At 39.0% G+C, this 18,013-nt stretch overlaps 1 protein-coding gene across 5 annotated transcripts in view; it reads right to left on the minus strand.

Moving 5' to 3' along the window:
* The window catches only part of LOC106054307 (uncharacterized), a 39,505-nt gene extending 21,514 nt beyond the window's left edge, over positions 1-17,991 (minus strand). The window contains exon 1 of one of the 5 annotated variants that reach the window (XM_056020606.1): positions 17,938-17,991. The gene's annotated coding sequence lies outside the window, so the exon portion shown is untranslated. The other 4 variants (XM_056020603.1, XM_013210127.2, XM_013210120.2 and 1 more) reach the window with 4 other exon arrangements.
* Between the last annotated feature and the right edge of the window lie 22 nt (positions 17,992-18,013).

Below are 18,013 nucleotides of genomic sequence, written 5' to 3' on the forward strand. Positions count from 1 at the left end.
CCGAGTTCCAAAAATAAAAGAGTGATCTTTCCATCGTGTCCAAACTCTTGAGCGTGCTCTGTCACTTCGACAGTTACTACAGAGTAGATTACCCCCCCCCCCCCCCTTTTTTTTTAACGTGAGGTAGAAATAAAAAAAAAAAAAGTGATATTGCAACGGTTCTGCCCTGCTATTGTGTGACTATGTGTTCTCCCTCCCCCACCCTCTTGTTTTCTCGTGGACTATCCGCAGAGTTATCTTTCCTTTACTCCTTACTACTCGTTTAAACTGCAGAGGGAAAAAGAGAATTATATATATATATATATATATATATATATATATATATATATATATATATAGATACGCCGCTATTTTGCATGGCCGGTCTTAGGCCACTGCAACCTATGCGACCGCAGTGCGCCCAGCACTTTTGTAGGACCCGCGCTAATTTTAGGTGTATAAATGATTAAATTAAACCATTTTATAACTTGATTTTCCGCGGCCTCCTGTCGATTTAACAGGAGGTCCTGGAAATCTCCTGAAATTGCAAAATATACGAAAAAGTCCTGGAAATATCCGGAAATTATTAAAATCTTTTGAAAACTCATACCAATCTCCTGAAATATGCAGACGAAAATTGTCTTTTTTTTTCACTCTTAAATTAACTAGGATAACTCCATCCGTCCGAGTTGCAAAAATAAAAGAGTGATCTTTCCATCGTGTCCAAACTCTTGAGCGTGCTCTGTCACTTCGATAGTTACTACAGAGTAGATTACCCCCCTCCCTTTTTTTTTTAAACGTGAGGTAGAAATAAAAAAAAAGAGTGATACTGCAACGGTTCTGCCCTGCTATGTTGTGAGTACGTGTTCTCCCCCCCCCCACCCTCTTGTTTTCTCGTGGACTATCCGCAGAGTGATCTTTCCTTTACTCCTTACTACTCGTTTAAACTGTTGAGGGAAGAAGAGAATTATATATATATATATATATAAATAGATACGCCGCTATTTTGCATGGCAGGTCTTAGGCCATTGCAACCTATGCGACCGCAGTGGGCCCCCACTTTCAAAGGATCCGCCCTTTCATAGGACCCCCCCCCCCTTATTCAAGGTGAATACATTTTTAATTAAACCATTTTATAATTTAAAACACATTTCCCGCGCCCTCCTGTCGAGTTCTCCCGAAATCGCAAACTATATGAAAAAGTCCTAAAAATATACGGAAATATATACCAAAAAATGTCATTTTGGGGTGTCATTCAAAATGGAAAACAATTCTCAAAGATAGATTGAAACATTTGGTAATTCTTGCTGTTGAGCGGGATCTATGTAGGAAACAGAATTATTACGATATACTGTATGACTTTGCTACAAGCAAGGCTCGTAAAGTAATTCTGTACGTAGTAAAAAAATGAATAAAATGCATAGACGAATTTATTTTCTAATACAAACTCTTAAATTTTACTTATTATCCGCTTCCCTACCCAAACTTGGCCCCGCGAAATCCGTTTCGCATAGGGTCCCACAATGGTTAAGTCCGGCCGTGTAGATTATTTAGATTAGTTCCTAGTCCAAACCTCCCGCAAGACAAAGGGGGGTGGGAGCGGACAAACATTGATACATTTAAACGACAGTCAAGCGCGCAGCCTGTCATCCGTAGTGTGATTACTACTCTTGTTTTCTCGTGGACAGAAATACTTCTTACTACTCGACAAACTCTTGAGGGAAGAAGAGAATTATATATATGGAAGATTATGTATATATGTATGGCCGGGATGATCATAAAGTTAGGAAACGTCAAGGCACCTTGAACAAGACATTACATGCATAAAAGCAATACCTAGGTATAACTTACGGAAAACGAGTCTGACTTCCTTAGTGTCCTACATTTCTAAAGTGACTGTTACAAGTGAAAGACTAGACACAACCATGTAGAACCCACTGAACACACGAACCACTAGAATGCCGCGCACGAAACTGTCCTGTCCCGCCATTTTCTTTTCTTATAAGTATGCAGTCTGGGTTATAATTTTAAAACTTCACCCCCCCCCCTTTTTTTTTTCTCTTTTTTTTTTTCCCTTTACCTGTTTCTTTTTCTTCCCGAGGTTATAATTATAATCCTAGAGGCTAATTTGGAACAATACGTGCTGCGCTATCCTGACTGGTGCCCTTAAAACAGTGTCAGGCGTATCAAATGAAGGCTTCTAGAAAGAGAAGAAAAAAACGTAAAGACGATATGAGCTAGCCAGGTAACTAGAGACCTGGTTGAAACAATAAAACAACGGCCGAGTTGTATACTTTTAGGATCTATACGTGAGTATATAGAAAGAGGGAGGGAGAGAGAGAGAGAAGAGAAGAGAGAAAAGAAGAGTGAGGTTTTGATTGTAACGATTGTATAAATGGGGATAACATGCACAGGGAAGAAACAAAATGTGACTAGATTACAGTTATACATCTCATATCTTCAGGATAGGGGCGATAAGGATGTAGAAAAACTGATACAATCACACGCACAACGGGAAAATGCTAGTATCGTAAAAGCATGATGGTTAATGTCCATTAGAAGAAACTTGTAGATATCAAAGTTCGCTTTGGAATAAATAGAACTCCATAAATTCAAAACAAATGTTGTTCTTTCATTTGATCAAATTCAGTAACGACTATTCCTCTTTTGAATATATCCAATTCAATTCTGTATAGTACAACATACTAACTATTATACCGATACTATTATATTCTTTCATTGATGGTTAATTAATGCGTATATAGAAACTAATGGCGTTACCCACCGGCTTCGCCCGTTGATGTGTTCCCAGGCTATATATATTGTTTATTTTGCCATAGACCACTCCAATTTCTTCTTAAATATAACAATATAATGGACCCCCAACCTAAAGCTCTTATACCTGTCACAGATATGTGTGTGTGTGAGCAATGTTAATTTTTTTTTTCACGGCTCACTGACAGAATTGACAGAGTACAGACAAAGGGTAGGAATAGTGTGACACTTAGATGTATAGATTGTAGGGCGACTTGATTCCCGTAAGGCGGGACAGACACAGAAGATTTAGTAGCGTTAGTTTAGGCGTGGGTTAGGGTCTCAGCCTATACAGAGTAGAGTTTTGGGGCAGTCGGGACACAGCGCCATGTAGTGTTAGCAGGGGCGTGTGTCGTGTGCTAGGCGTTTTCTGGTGAACGACACATACAGACATCGGGAGCAAGTCGCCGAGGTTGGCTCGTGATCTTGGCTCCAATAGGTGTGAGTTGTTTACCAGAGACATGTAGGAATTAGTTCTAAGGGACCAGGTGACAGTCACAGTTTAAGCCAGAGTCATAGAGTCAGTCAGATTCCGAGGCGGTAGATGATAATCTGGGTAGCAGTCTTGAGTACCCAGAGACACAGAATCCATGCTAGCGACAGTGGCGAAGACCAGATATTAAGACTATGAGCGACATACAGTGATTGGCATCAGATGGCATGGACAGCGGTACTGAACTCTAATGCAGTGATTGGCATCAGATGACATGGACAGAGGTACTGAACTCTAATGCAGTGATTGGCATCAGATGACATGGACAGAGGTACTGAACTCTAATGCAGTGATTGGCATCAGATGACATGGACAGCGGTACTGAACTCTAATGCAGTGATTGGCATCAGATGACATGGACAGAGGTACTGAACTCTAATGCAGTGATTGGCATCAGATGACATGGACAGCGGTACTGAACTCTAATGCAGTGATTGGCATCAGATGACATGGACAGAGGTACTGAACTCTAATGCAGTGATTGGCATCAGATGACATGGACAGAGGTACTGAACTCTAATGCAGTGATTGGCATCAGATGACATGGACAGCGGTACTGAACTCTAATGCAGTGATTGGCATCAGATGACATGGACAGAGGTACTGAACTCTAATGCAGTGATTGGCATCAGATGACATGGACAGAGGTACTGAACTCTAATGCAGGCTGCTGCGCTGGGTCCAGTGCATGGAGGAGGGAGTAGCCGTGGTGGTCTTATTGGCATGGGTGACTATTTGCTGTGTTGTTGATTATGTCTTTATTGTTTATTATGTTAACAGATACAATAGTTTTATTAGTATTTAGTATTGAAGCCACTTGTCTTATGTTATTATTTTATGTTATTACTAATCTATGTCTACAGTTATCAATTCATTCATCAATCAATTATTACATATATCTATCTATATATCTATATATCTATATATATCTATATCTATATCTATAGATATATATATAAAGCTATTGCGCGATTAGGGAGTAGAACTCCTGACCCTCAGATTAAAAGTCTGGTGCTCTACAGACTGAGCTAACCGAGCGTTATTAATATCAGAGGAAATTGGAAATGAAGCACAAAAAGAACTTCTTTAGTGATTAAAAACGGAAGTATAATCAATAGTCGGCTAAAAAATGTTGGTCGAAATTTCGAATAAAAAATCGTTTTTGGTAAAGTTTAAGTTTTAATTACGATTTTATAACATTAGCAAAATCACATTCAAGGCCTTCAAAGGCCTATGAGCGAAATAAATTTTACAGTTGCCTATGCCAATGAATATTTGTGCGAAGTTTCAGCTTGATCCGAGAATAAGTGTTTGAGAACTAACGTGCACACACTTTTTACAAGACAGACAGAGTGAGTTGGTAGAAGCTTTGTAAAAATTAAACTGTTAACAAAGAGCACTGTGATTAACTTTTAAAGTGAGAACATCCAACGACCCGCAAGATAGCAGTGGTATTGACATAAACCAGGACAAATACTTCAATAAAAATTATAGCTTTTCTTGTAAATGCCATAAACTGCTGGATGTAAATGGTGTCTTATTTACTTAGACTTAGGTCCTCCAGCGCCGTTCGGCGCGTTGGGCGGCAAGCTGTCTCCATAAAGATCTGTCACTGGCAATGTCTGAAGCTTCCTACCATCTGGTGTCCACTGTTCTGAGGTCCTCCATGAAGGTGTGTCGCCAAGTAATACGAGGACGTCCCTGTTTGCGCTTTCCTCATTTTGGCTTCCATGTTATCGCAACTCTTGGTGTGCGTAATTCATTTTGACGTAGAACACGTAAATGGTGTAAAGATGTATTATTCATACATTAATTATGGGCAGGGTCAGTAAAAAAAACAACATGTTTTTTTTTTAATTAATGTCGAATGTCAACTAAAACTATGAGGTAATGCAACACGCTCTCTGCACACAGACGCGAAAAATTGTCAGCTGTGTAGAGCATTACATAGATACGTTATGACTGACTTGAGAACAGATCTAATCTCTCGCCCTGGAGGAGATTTATAACACTTTTGATGAATGTATTCCAGTGTCGAGTCTTGAAATTTATCTTCCTACAGGTGATTAAAAGGGGAGCTGTAACTGTACACAACGGGATAGTGAAGTGGATTGCCTCCAGGGCATAGGCTTAACCAACAGAATATCTAAGGCCAGCTTAAGCTAGCCACAAGTGGCAGTTTTTTTCCCTCTTGTTGATACGTATATTTATTATTGGAGAGATAAGAGTTTAGAAACATACTGAAGCAGAATTGAAGACAGTTTGAACCCTAACCCCACCGGTCAAGAGTTGAGAATAAGGAACCACTCATCTTCATCAGAAAGTCACTACTCACCGGCTATGTACATTAGAGCGGCTGACAAGACGGCATGCGGTATAAAGCCAAAGCCCTCACCTTTCAAAAGTCTCGGAATAAATCTTTACAATGGTTAGACTAGAAAACAACAAAAGAATACAATAGTAATAATTATTAGAGGACGATAAATCAACTTTCTTTCTGTCGCAATAAAACTTTAAATACAAATCATTAGCAGCCTTAATTAATCTAAGTCATTGTGACGAAATACGTCCTCTCAATACAGAACTGACCAGTGCGGAAATACCCCCCCCCCCCTTTTTACCACTAGTTAGCATTGTATAGCCCCTTTTAACACTAAACCGACCAGTGTAGAACACAAACATCCTATCACACCAAGGTTAGATCCTACCCCCAAATTATAGGCCATAAACACACATCCCAAGTTACACCCAAACGCCGAAACAAACGTACGCAGCCGTTAAGTTCAGGAACATTAAAATTGAAAGTTACGCCCCAAACGCCGAAACAAAAGCACGCAACCGTAAAGTCCAGGGACATTAAAATTTGGTCCAATTTAACAATTCTAAACTCAAAAGACTCGCTGGCCATTGGATCGTCACTACTCTTAACATACCGCTTGGGAACCTATAAAAGCCGGAGACGAAAGTTTCAGGTTAATGCCATTCTAGATCAGAATCACTGAGAAGTCAGAAGACTCTCAAGTCAACGAATCATTTAGGAACTTGTGTGACGCAAAGCGGGTGAGTTGGACAAACTTTATCATTATTATTTAGTGTGTCTTCGCCTGTAACATTTATGTTCATGTATCATTACCATGTTAAAACTGGTTTGCTTCCAAATATTATATTTGTAAATCTCTATGAATATGTGCTCCTTAATAACTCGCCAATGTTGACTGTATTCCCAACGGTGGACATCCACCTTACAATTTAGTTGATCCTAATGTTTATTTATGCATTTGTTATTTTTTCATATCCATATTCATCTGGACCTACTCGCGTCTAGATTATTTCATTGCCTGTGCATATGTACCTGTATATATGCACATATATATACATTATAATTATGCTTGTTTTTGCTATGCACATACTGTGCTGTTACCATGCATCCTTAGGCCCGAGAATCAGGCTCGCATGTCTACCCCACTATTTTCGGCTTGTCGGCCTGCATAGTTATGTGCCCTTTTCTACCCACCCACCCTTTTCTTGTCACGGCCCTCTGGTCACGAGCGATCGTGGACTTGTTTACCTGTGGGTCAATGAGGTCACAGGGGCTACAACATTGTAATACGGTCCCCCTGTTTTCCTCCTCATTTATGCCCCTGCCTTGTACATTTATATGTGTATCCGTAATATTGTTATTATATTATTTGTGCAGCAATTATTATCAGACCTAGTGAACTGTCGTTAACATGTGTCTTAGTTAGTCTGAGGGAGACGCTATCAAGGATGCGCCCCTCGCCAACCAGCCTGTATGGTTTAATAATTCAGGCTCCTCTCATGTCTCATTTCATAGCCTCCTACACCAGGGCTGGCGTGTTTGGTTGCCTGAAGGCAGTCCTCAGCAGCTATCCACACATTCCCGTTGAGGGTGAGTCACTCATCACCCTCGACCCGAACCGAAGGCATTCCAGGATGAAGTCCCAGGACCGATCTGCAACTACCGCAGGAGTAAGCCCACCGCGTGGCATCCTCATATTCATCACACTAGTGCCTGCCTACTCGCAGGGCACCAGCAATTGTCTACAACACAACGGAGCTTCAACTTACCCCACCCCGAGGGAGAACCTTGAATACAGATAAGTGAGGGACAGCCGAATAAGCAAACCATACACGAATCTTTATGAGCAACATCCCAGTGATGATATTATCTTAAACGATATCATAAAATCCTAAACCATTCTGTACATCCCCCCCCACCTTACTCGCTGATTTTCTTCTTAATTAATCTTTATTAAATATTTGTTCTTCCACAAAATCATTAAGCTTTGCGTTTTGCTTGTGCCTGTCTATGTGCCTATATAATACCAACAAAATATTTACCACGTTGTGGCTCTAAGACTTTACCCCTAGGAGTCGCAGGCCATCGTCCCCATCGGGAAGTGCAAACGGACCGCTCGGCGGACTTATTCCACCCCAGTCATCATCGCATCCATTAATCAGCACACATGCATGCTGGTATGAAGAAAGCACACATTTACAATGAAGTGGCAAACTACAGACATAGATCATTGACATTGTTGGCAGCATTGTACGACCAAGTGTAAATACTTTGAAGAGCCACGAAGTTGACCCAGAGCAAGAGTTGATCGAAACTAGTTCCATTAGATTTATTGAATATGTAAACCTCTGTCTCAGGGCACACCCCAATGACGCCGGTGAATATATTAAATTAAGGAAAATGGGACGGCATATCTTTAGTTAAGACAGAGAAACGATAAGTCTTGACCATTGGATATTGATCATTTAGTGCTATTGGGGGAGGAGGGAAGTATATACTACGACATTCTAATCAGATCTAGAGTTTACATTCTCACAGCGTGGGTAGCAACGTTCTGACATTAAAATAATCATATCTGAATATTGTACAGCTACAGCTAAATAAAACATGGGCACTCCGTGGGTGAGAAGCTTTATTTTTTTTTTTTTTTAGACTTTAGGTCCTCCAGCGCCGATCGGCGCATTGGGCAGCAAGCTGTCTCCATAAAGATCTGTCACTGGCAATGTCTGAAGCCTCCTCCCACCTGGTGTCCACTGTTCTAAGAAGAGACTAAGACTAAGACTGCTTTATTGATCCTTACGGAAATTTGTTGTGATTACAAGGACTCGTTTCTCATATAAAGACAACACAACAGAAAAATACACATAAATACAACAGACAATATAAAGAGTTCATTCAGCGACTACACACAGGTATCTTGGTGCATTTCATGTTCCCTGATCAATGAGTGGCGGTGATAGAGTCTGACCGAGTGAGGTACGAACGAGTTTTTGTACCGCTCCGTTCTTGTTTTGATTGACAGCAGTCGCCCACTTCGCGACGACCTGGCTGTGACAAGTCAAAAACTCGCTGTCAGAGTCACTCTAAATTTATCACAGCATTAATTATTATTTTTCATTATTTATTTATTTTATTTTAATTATTTCCCCATCCTACCTCCAATTTCTTCCCCCGCCCCACCTTTCCTCTCTACCAGGCTAGACTTAGTCCACCACCTTGGAGAAAATTAGGCCAGTCCTTTCATTTATTTGCCCTTGACCGGGGCAAAGATAGACACGTTCTCTTTAGTCTTATCCGCGGATGTCCGCCGCGATTGACCCCCCCCCCTTGGGTGGAATGTAGGTCACTCTCCCCCCCACGTCTCTCTTTGATCTAAGAGATTACACGGGTCAATACACCGCGTGGTACTCCAAGGTGTGACGCTTGTCGGACTTCACCCACGTGTAAGCTAATTCTTAGCCTAGGACGTTTCCTGTGTCCGCCCACATTTCCCAGGCATATATAAGTAGATTCAAATCAAGCCAGACCCTTTCACTCCTCTATCGCTGTCGATCGAGTCTGGACTATATCATTTATTCTCCCTCCTAGAGGAATACCTGGTGGTAAGCCGAACTTAATCACAAGTTCCATCTTAATTACTCTGTGTATATTTCCATTTGATTTTATCACGTGTATTTTGCTTAGTTCATTTATATTTAATTAGTGCATTGTGTATTTCTCACTGGCGTAAGTAGAAAACATAAACATGTGCTATGTATATATTTTAGTATTGCATTAATCTATTAATGCTACGTTGCTCAATTGATCATTGATGCAACCATGTATATATTTGTACACCTTATTTTATTTCCTTTATCTCGGTTGATCGCCTTGATGATTTTACTATCGCACTAATACTGCGCTTAGAAAGGAGATATGAATTATCTCACCTGTAATGAATTATCTCCCCTTTACTCATTTTACTCTAATGAGAGTTGCGCCGCTTGAACGGACACACCATTCAAGCGCGCTCCATTGTTCTCGACCCACGGTCATATGTAAACAATCATCTGGGTCGCTGACCACCGCCCAATTCAACCCCCCCCCCCTTTCTTTCTCTATCCACCTGTGTTGTTTATTTGAGATTATTATTTCCCCTTCTATGTACATTTTTATATTAGTATTTCCCATTTTATGTACATTTATATAATGCTACTATCTGCCATCTATTTTCCAAATCCCATTTGTCATCATCTCCTCATTGTGCTCTAAAGCAATTTCACCAATCTGACGAATGCACCTCAGTCGAGGGCATCGATAAGATGTATGAGAGACATGTCCTAACTTGTCTTTATTTATCCGCAGCCTCCCTCAGGTGTCTGCCTATTTGCCTACTGGCCTATCTATGTGCTTAGTACTATTCAGCACTGTATTTGCTATCAAGAATCACCTATCGCCTATTTGCCTACTGGCATATCTATGTGCTCAGTGCTATTCAGCACTGCACTTTCCTATTGAGCATCATCTACCGCCTACGGAGATCTACTCAACTCTACTACTTGGCGCTATCGGCATTGCCCGCCTATTCGACAGCCCACCTGTCAAGCTATTAGGCGCGACGTCCCTATAGAGTCAGATCTGTGCGAGACGTCATAGCTACGCCAACCCTCTGCAACTCACTGGACATATCCTGTTACCTACACTGCCCACGGCAGATCAGCTCTGCCCGCAGTAACCTTGTGCCCACGGTATCCGGCTACCCGCCATACTGTGCCCACTACAGATACTAGAACTTGGGACTGAGACTCCACAAGAACTATATCGCCGGCGTCCCTCTATCCGCTAGAGCGCCACCTCCAGCTGCAGAACCTCAAGCCAGGACACAGCCAGCTGCGACATCAACAGGACAACCAGCTAAGTCAGAGGACAAAGTGACATACTCTCTTATTATGTGCAAGAGTGATGATTAAACATAGAATATACTAGAGATAGATGCAAACCCTCCCCCTTTTTATTATTATATGTATATTTATGTAAATAAATATCCTTTATTTTAACTTTTGTATCTATCTTTCATTGCCTTGTCTCGTTGCGTGTCTGCTCCCGATTCATATGCCGATAAGTGGGGGTGTGATAGCATTAAAAATAATCATCCCCTAGACATAAAACGTGCCAAACACACGTCACATTTCCCCACCTGTCACACTGGCGTAGTTCTGATGGAGCGGGTGGCCGTTGTCTTCCAAGATTTTTTCGATTTTTCTTAGGCACGTTTGTTCAAAAAGTTCCTTTAAATGTGGTAATGTTGTGAGTGTAATTTTTGATGCTTTTTTAATGATATTTTCTAGACGTTCTGAGGTCCTCCATGAAGGTGTGTCGCCAAGTAACACGAGGACGTTCCTGTTTGCGCTTTCCTCGTTTTGGCTTCCATGTTATCGCAACTCTCGGTGTGCGTAATTCATTTTGACGTAGAACATGTCCCGCAAACCTCATGCGACGCTCAGTCACAATCTCACTAAGTGTTCGATTCCCAGTTCGGCAAAGGATTTCCTTGATTTAGGAACAATTATAAATATATGCACGACTTAAACCTTAACCCAGTAGAGCCTCAAATTTGAATCGCTTGGAATATCAGAGTAATTCGTTATGATGTAAGCACCTTTACAGTGCTGGTATGACCTTGAACTAGATTACACGCCCAGTGATTCCATGCTGAACCGACAACAGAACAGACTTTTCCGAATGTTATGAAGTAATACATTCGCTGTATTAACACATAATGTACACAGATGAGTATTGACAACAGAACAGACTTCTGAGTGTTATGGGCCAGAAGCAAACAGCACGCCAAACAGGTTTAAAGGCTATGGACGGATTTTGTGGTAATGTCAAGGCAGATTTGGAGACAAAGTCCACCCCGGCCGCTGCCTGTTTTTAAGCTGATCTTTTAATTGAAAAGAATTAACAAATAATTCATTACTTTAGGAGAAACTTTTATATTGAAATTCATTGTTGGCTATTCTACATATGCATTGCCTTGCTAATATTAAATGATAGGGGGGGAAATCGATGCAATTTTTCGTTAGCACAAAGATTTATATAATGATTTTATCGTATATATTTAAAATATGCTCAGGGTACGTTTTCATTTGTTCGCCTTTATCTATGCCTAGAGAAAATGTGTCATCAAAATCAACCTTACGCAAATATTTTTCCAAACAAAATCTACCTTTTAAAAGTTTCTTAGTTAGTGAGGATGCCGATGCTTTTTTAAAAATGTCTTTTGGAAATAGAAATCAATGGATGTAGTACAGTGCGCTTGGCAGAAATCACATAGAATTTAGGAGGGGGGAAGGGTGAAGCATGTCATTACCATGGTCTCAGGTAGACATCTGACATTTTATATGTTCATGAAATAATCAAAACCTTTGTCAAAAGACAATTCGGTGGATGAGGTAGAATTCCTACTATGCATACAATAATATAGTAGAGTGAAATAAACGTGCTTCTTAAAGTATGGTCAGTATACCTTGCGCCAAGACGTCACGTACCGGTTCACATACTACTCAAAACTAGACTGGTTGCGTAGCCTACTTCTAGTTTATTTGGATACAACTTATTGTTTACCTAACATGAAGAGACACAATTTTATTATGAGAATACAATCACGTTTTCTTGATCACAGTTTCAATGTGATTGTTCCGCTTTACCCCAGAACATAGTCTATTTCCAGCAGAGATAGTACAAGATACTTGATATCCCGGGGTTTAATAGCGTTGCTCTATAGAGCTATGTGTTGAGCTCACTTCCTTATTTAAACAATATTTGTTTAGCATTCATTTTAAATTTAATTGTTAAATATCCCCTGCGTGCAGACACATGAGTCATAAATAACCAAACTTAAGTAGTAAAACTTCCCAGGGTAGTAGACTTGTAATACCTTTTAATTTCCAGACATGCGTTATTGTCTCGTAATAGTTAAAGTAATACAGTGGGCTCTCGATAGTTCGAAATGATTGGGACCCGACCCATTTTGGATTAACGAATAGTTCGGATAAAGCGAAACTATGTCTAAAATAAACATAACTCTGAAATGCAATGTGTAATTACATCAACTGGTACAGGAGATAAACACAATGTCACCAAATATGTGTCTGAAATGAGAGAAGAACAGACAGAGAAATGTTTCTTAGATAGAAGCCAAAGTAGTTTTCTATATTACTGTACATGTATCAGATTTTAAAAGACCAGTATCGTACTGTTGCAACCATGCAATTAATCACACACATCGCTGAATAATATTAACACTACTTTTACTTAGACTTAAATCATCCTGCGCCGTTTGGCGCATAGGGCGACAAAGTGTCTCCATAAAGATCTGTCACTGGCAACGCCTGGTGTCCACTGCTCTGAGGTCCTCCATGAAAGTGTGGCGTCAAGTTGTACGAGGGCGTTTTTGTTTGCGTGTTCCTCGTTTTGGCTTCCATGGCAGTGCAACTCTTGGTCTGCGTATTTCATTCTGTTGGAAGAAATGTCCCGCAATCTCATGCGACGCTCGGTCACAACCTCATTAAGTGGTCTAATCCTCAGTTAGGCATAGGATTTATTTGTTGGAGACCCGATCTCTGTAAATGACTCCTAAAATCTGTCTTAAGCCAACTTTGCTGAGCCACATTCTCAATTTTGGCAGTTGACTTCCATGTCTAGTATGCACATGTCCCTGTTGCGATGACGATTGCGTTAAGTAGTGGATCTTTGTCTCAAGTCTAATAGCTTGGCTTGTCCAAAGAGACAGCAGCCTTTGGAAAACGGTCCCTGCCATTCCAATTCGGCATGCTACGTAAAGGTAAGCCTCCCCATCGTTTGCTATAATGTTGTCTGGGTATGTGAACTTATCCATCTCTTCTAGCTCCATTTAAGTTTCATCCAAGTTTATGCGGAGGCCAATTTTGTGTGCCTCTCTGTCTATGCTCTCCGTCATTTCTTGTAGGCCTTTATTTGTAGACCCGAGAAAGGCAACGTCGTCGGCGCTCCAAGTCCGTCGATTAAATTCTGTTCACGCCACGGAATACCGAAGGCAGTCTGATTCATTACTCTCCTCATTATGGTTAGAAGGAACAAGAATGGCGAAGCAACTCTGTCTCAGTACTAAACATCTCTGTTGTTCCTTCTTCATACCCTTCATGAAACTATTTTCCACAAATTTCCAAGCATTTATAATTATTAAAAGAGTATTCTAGTTGACCGACTTAAATTACGGTTTATAGTTGTATCCTGATTACGGTTTCCGATTAAGCGGACTTTAGGATCACCGAAGTTCGGATTATCGGGACTCCACTTTATGAAATCATACCAAGTTCATGTATACCTAGTTCATGTAGGATTTTTTAAAAAGTTGAGTTAATGAGATGATGATGGCACTGAATCTGAATCTCTAAACTGAGGCGAACTTGATGTGTCGTCAATCAGAAGCGCCATAGAACGAGTGCTCCAGTCAGTGCGGCGACAGGTAATCTATGAAATAAAAAGAAACTGAACAGGTTCGAACTTGCTTTCTAAAACCTACACTCCCAAGGCAGACATGCTAATTGCACGAGGCGCTATTAAGACATGCAAAGGGAAGTCTACTCTCTACCACTACACATTGAATACAACTGTAGTTCGTGCAAGTCAGACACCTAATGATCATTAAAAGCCTGTCCAACTGTTCACAATGACGTGTGGGGAGGGTGCAGAAAGCAAACAGATACGTGCATTGATCCAATCATTTCAATGAATACATTCAAACCACAGCCACTAGAAAATGTTTCGAGATTTGAACAGCTGCTGAAACCAAAAATAAACAATCGCGACATTTTCACAGCAACCATTACAAAGAGAACAAGGATATAGCTTAGATAGATATAAGATAGGTAAAGAGTAACATTAAGATACTAATACACCTTTGTCATGGCTAATGGTCCATGTTGAGCCGGAACTTCGACTGTTATGACTGGCTATTAGCATTAGACCTAAAAGTATTTAATTCAGTGGTAGGACATCTATTCACATTTTGGGGGAAGGGTGATACGTGGATCAATTATAATAAAATTATAAGAGTTCGCTTGAAATGCATATTTAAAATTACCAATATCAATGATAGGTATCAACGTATAAAGAAGTTCCAACACATTCCATCGTTCTTGAATGTGCACAAAGAGACCATATACAAATATTCGTTTTTCTCCAAACAAGACCAGTCTTGAGTGATACGTTAACACCGCTAAATGGTAGTGTCACTTCGTTATTATTCAACTAGATCGTCCTAATCTCAAATTTAATACGGGCAAAATGACTTGCACAGAATCAATACCAATTGCAAAATGTACATAAAAGAGACACATAGTTTGTTGTGCAGGGGTTGAAACAAAATTACCAAAACACGAATCCATACAAGACTTTTGAATCTCCAGCTAACAGGGGAGCAGAAACTCCAGGTAATTTGGTGTACTCTAAGAGCCAGTGGGGAAGATGACGGTGTCAAAACTTCATGTAGGTTATAAGTACAGCACAGTGTGGAGATAAGGCATGTGCTTACTGAACCAGATCGGTCAGTTGCACTACTTTGTTGAACTCGTGGTTAGTCAGGGATGTATATACATTCAGGTGATGGAAATATGTAGTTGCCCCCCCCCCCTCCTCTACGTATTTATGATCTAGTAATAGGTAAATAAGTTTTCGTTTAATTTAGTGCAAACAAAAGGTGTGCGCGAGTGAGAGAATTACAGAGAGGGGCAAAGAAATAAGAAAGAACAAGAAAGAAATAAACAAGATTACAAGAGAGTTTGTATTATCACACAACTCAAGTGGCCCCCTGACAGACACACCCCTGGGTCCGAAATGAATGTAGACAGGTTTCAACATTTTCAGCTCGAATATCAGAAGCTATGAACTAAAAGCTACCAACATTTTCAGCTCGAATATCAGAAGCTATGAACTAAAAGCTACCAACATTTTCAGATCGAATATCAGAAGCTATGAACTAAAAGCTACCAACATTTTCAGATCGAATATCAGAAGCTATGAACTAAAAGCTACCAACATTTTCAGCTCGAATATCAGAAGCTATGAACTAAAAGCTACCAACATTTTCAGCTCGAATATCAGAAGCTATGAACTAAAAGCTACCAACATTTTCAGCTCGAATATTAGAAGCTATGAACTAAAAGCTACCAACATTTTCAGCTCGAATATCAGAAGCTATGAACTAAAAGCTGCCAACATTTTCAGCTCGAATATCAGAAGCTATGAACTAAAAGCTGCCAACATTTTCAGCTCGAATATCAGAAGCTATGAACTAAAAGCTACCTACAACCACAATCCTCCCTCCCTACACACAAACTCCTTATTTAAATCCTGACTGCACGTGGTCACTACTCACACCCAATACCTAAATGATTGTGGCCCTGTGTGATTAAAGTCAGCGTGAACATGTCATGATTTCCTACATAAAGAAAGAGATAAAGAGCAACAATCGGAGTCCTGGGTGTGTTGAAATGATCATCTAGTTGAGGGATCTACGGGGACAGGAGGGTGGAGGTGAAATAAAGCCTCTAATTCCTGAACTTCGTAACAAATCCTTTCTTTTTCATATACCAATGTTCTCAAGGGCATTTGGCATGAATCAATTACTAGGCAACGGCATATTTAATATTGCTTTCAAAAGACAAAAGTAGGTTTGCTCTTCAATATTGTTGACAAAGTGTTGGCTAAAATAATTGAAATCTCTGCAACTGCTTTCTAGCGCAGTGTTGATGTTGTTTTTAATTAATGTTCTACGGCTATTCCCCTAACCCTAATAAAACGTATTATTTAAAAAGCAACATTAAATTGTTTTAAAAAGTATATTATATAAATATATATAAGTATGTATTCTATGAGTTTTGATACCCATTATTTTTTCAGTTATAGATCTAGTAATGATACAATCACCCATGCAAAATTAATTATACAGTAAACTTCCAATTAATAATTATTTTAAAAGTCGTATTTTGTATTGCAAACTGAAGCAGAGCAGACATAAAGAACACAACATAAATAGGCCTATACTGAATTATTTGATGATTTCTTTTTTAGTTAATTTAAAGCATAGAATTAATTATTAATTCATCACAATGAATTTCCATTTAATGACATATATATAATGGAGAGAGAGAGAGAGCTACCCATAGGTCTATATATGTACCCTCTCTCTTTCTCTATAATTTATAATAAATATATAGGCCTACTCTACAGACTATACTAGATAAAAATAAAATATTGTGATGTATATAGATCTATAGAGATAGTCATAACTATCATCGAGAGTAGTGTCATTTAATTGAAGAGTTACTCAGTTTGAGTTATGATGAGTGTCTGTACTGTAGTCAGTGAGTATAACAAGTATATATATTATAGACAGTATACTTACGACCTATCCTATACATACTAGATTTATATTTAATATATTTTATACTCAGTATATTATATAGATCTATATTTAATATAAATATTTAATAAAATTAAAAGTATAATATAATATAGATCTAGTCTCTAGATCTAGATTCTACATCTCTATAATAAAAAAAAATAATACTGCATTTGTGATTTGACTATATTCTATATTCTAAGCTAGATCTATATTTAAATTATAATTGTTATTCTTTCAAACTTTGTGAATCTACTTACCTACCTTGCCTAACAAGAAAAGTTCATGTGCCTATCTTCTTATCTTGAACTTGCTAATTATTTAGAGTCCAGTATAGATCTACATCTAGATCTCTAGTTACTTAACTTAGATCTAGATCTAGAACTAGTTTTAGACTTCCAATTTAATAGAGAGTATATAACTAGATTAGATCTATTATTCTATAAGTCTATATTACTATATTACTATATAGATCTAGATCTAGTAAGTTACCCAAGTCTCAAGTATCTAGACTCTAAACTAGATTTAGATTTTTAGCACCGATGAACATTATTGGTGTTAAAGGCATCACTAGATATGTTTATGTTATTAAAGGCATCACTAGATTAAATAAATAATCCAGATCTATAAGTATATAAATATAGATTTAATCTAGTCTAGTAGTTTGGAGTCGATACTTTGTTGATCTGAGAAAATGTTCTCTCCCTTTGCTATTTCTTTTCTTCTTTTTTTTCTAAAATATTTTTTTTTCATTAGCCAGGTTTTCGCCAAAATATATAAACAATACAATTGGCAATCTAGGTAATTTCATTTACATCTAGATCTAAAAAAATAATGCAAGAAAATTTGTAAAAATGTATTGTTTTCTAAATTTTATGAAATAAACAGTCTAGTAAATGTGCTTACTTTTTGTACAAAAATATCCCATTGACTTGTTGCGAATCCTGATTTCACCTGGCAGATGAAATTATTCCTTTGTTTT

Source organism: Biomphalaria glabrata, chromosome 2 (assembly GCF_947242115.1).
Source record: "Biomphalaria glabrata chromosome 2, xgBioGlab47.1, whole genome shotgun sequence".
NCBI lineage: Eukaryota > Metazoa > Mollusca > Gastropoda > Planorbidae > Biomphalaria > Biomphalaria glabrata.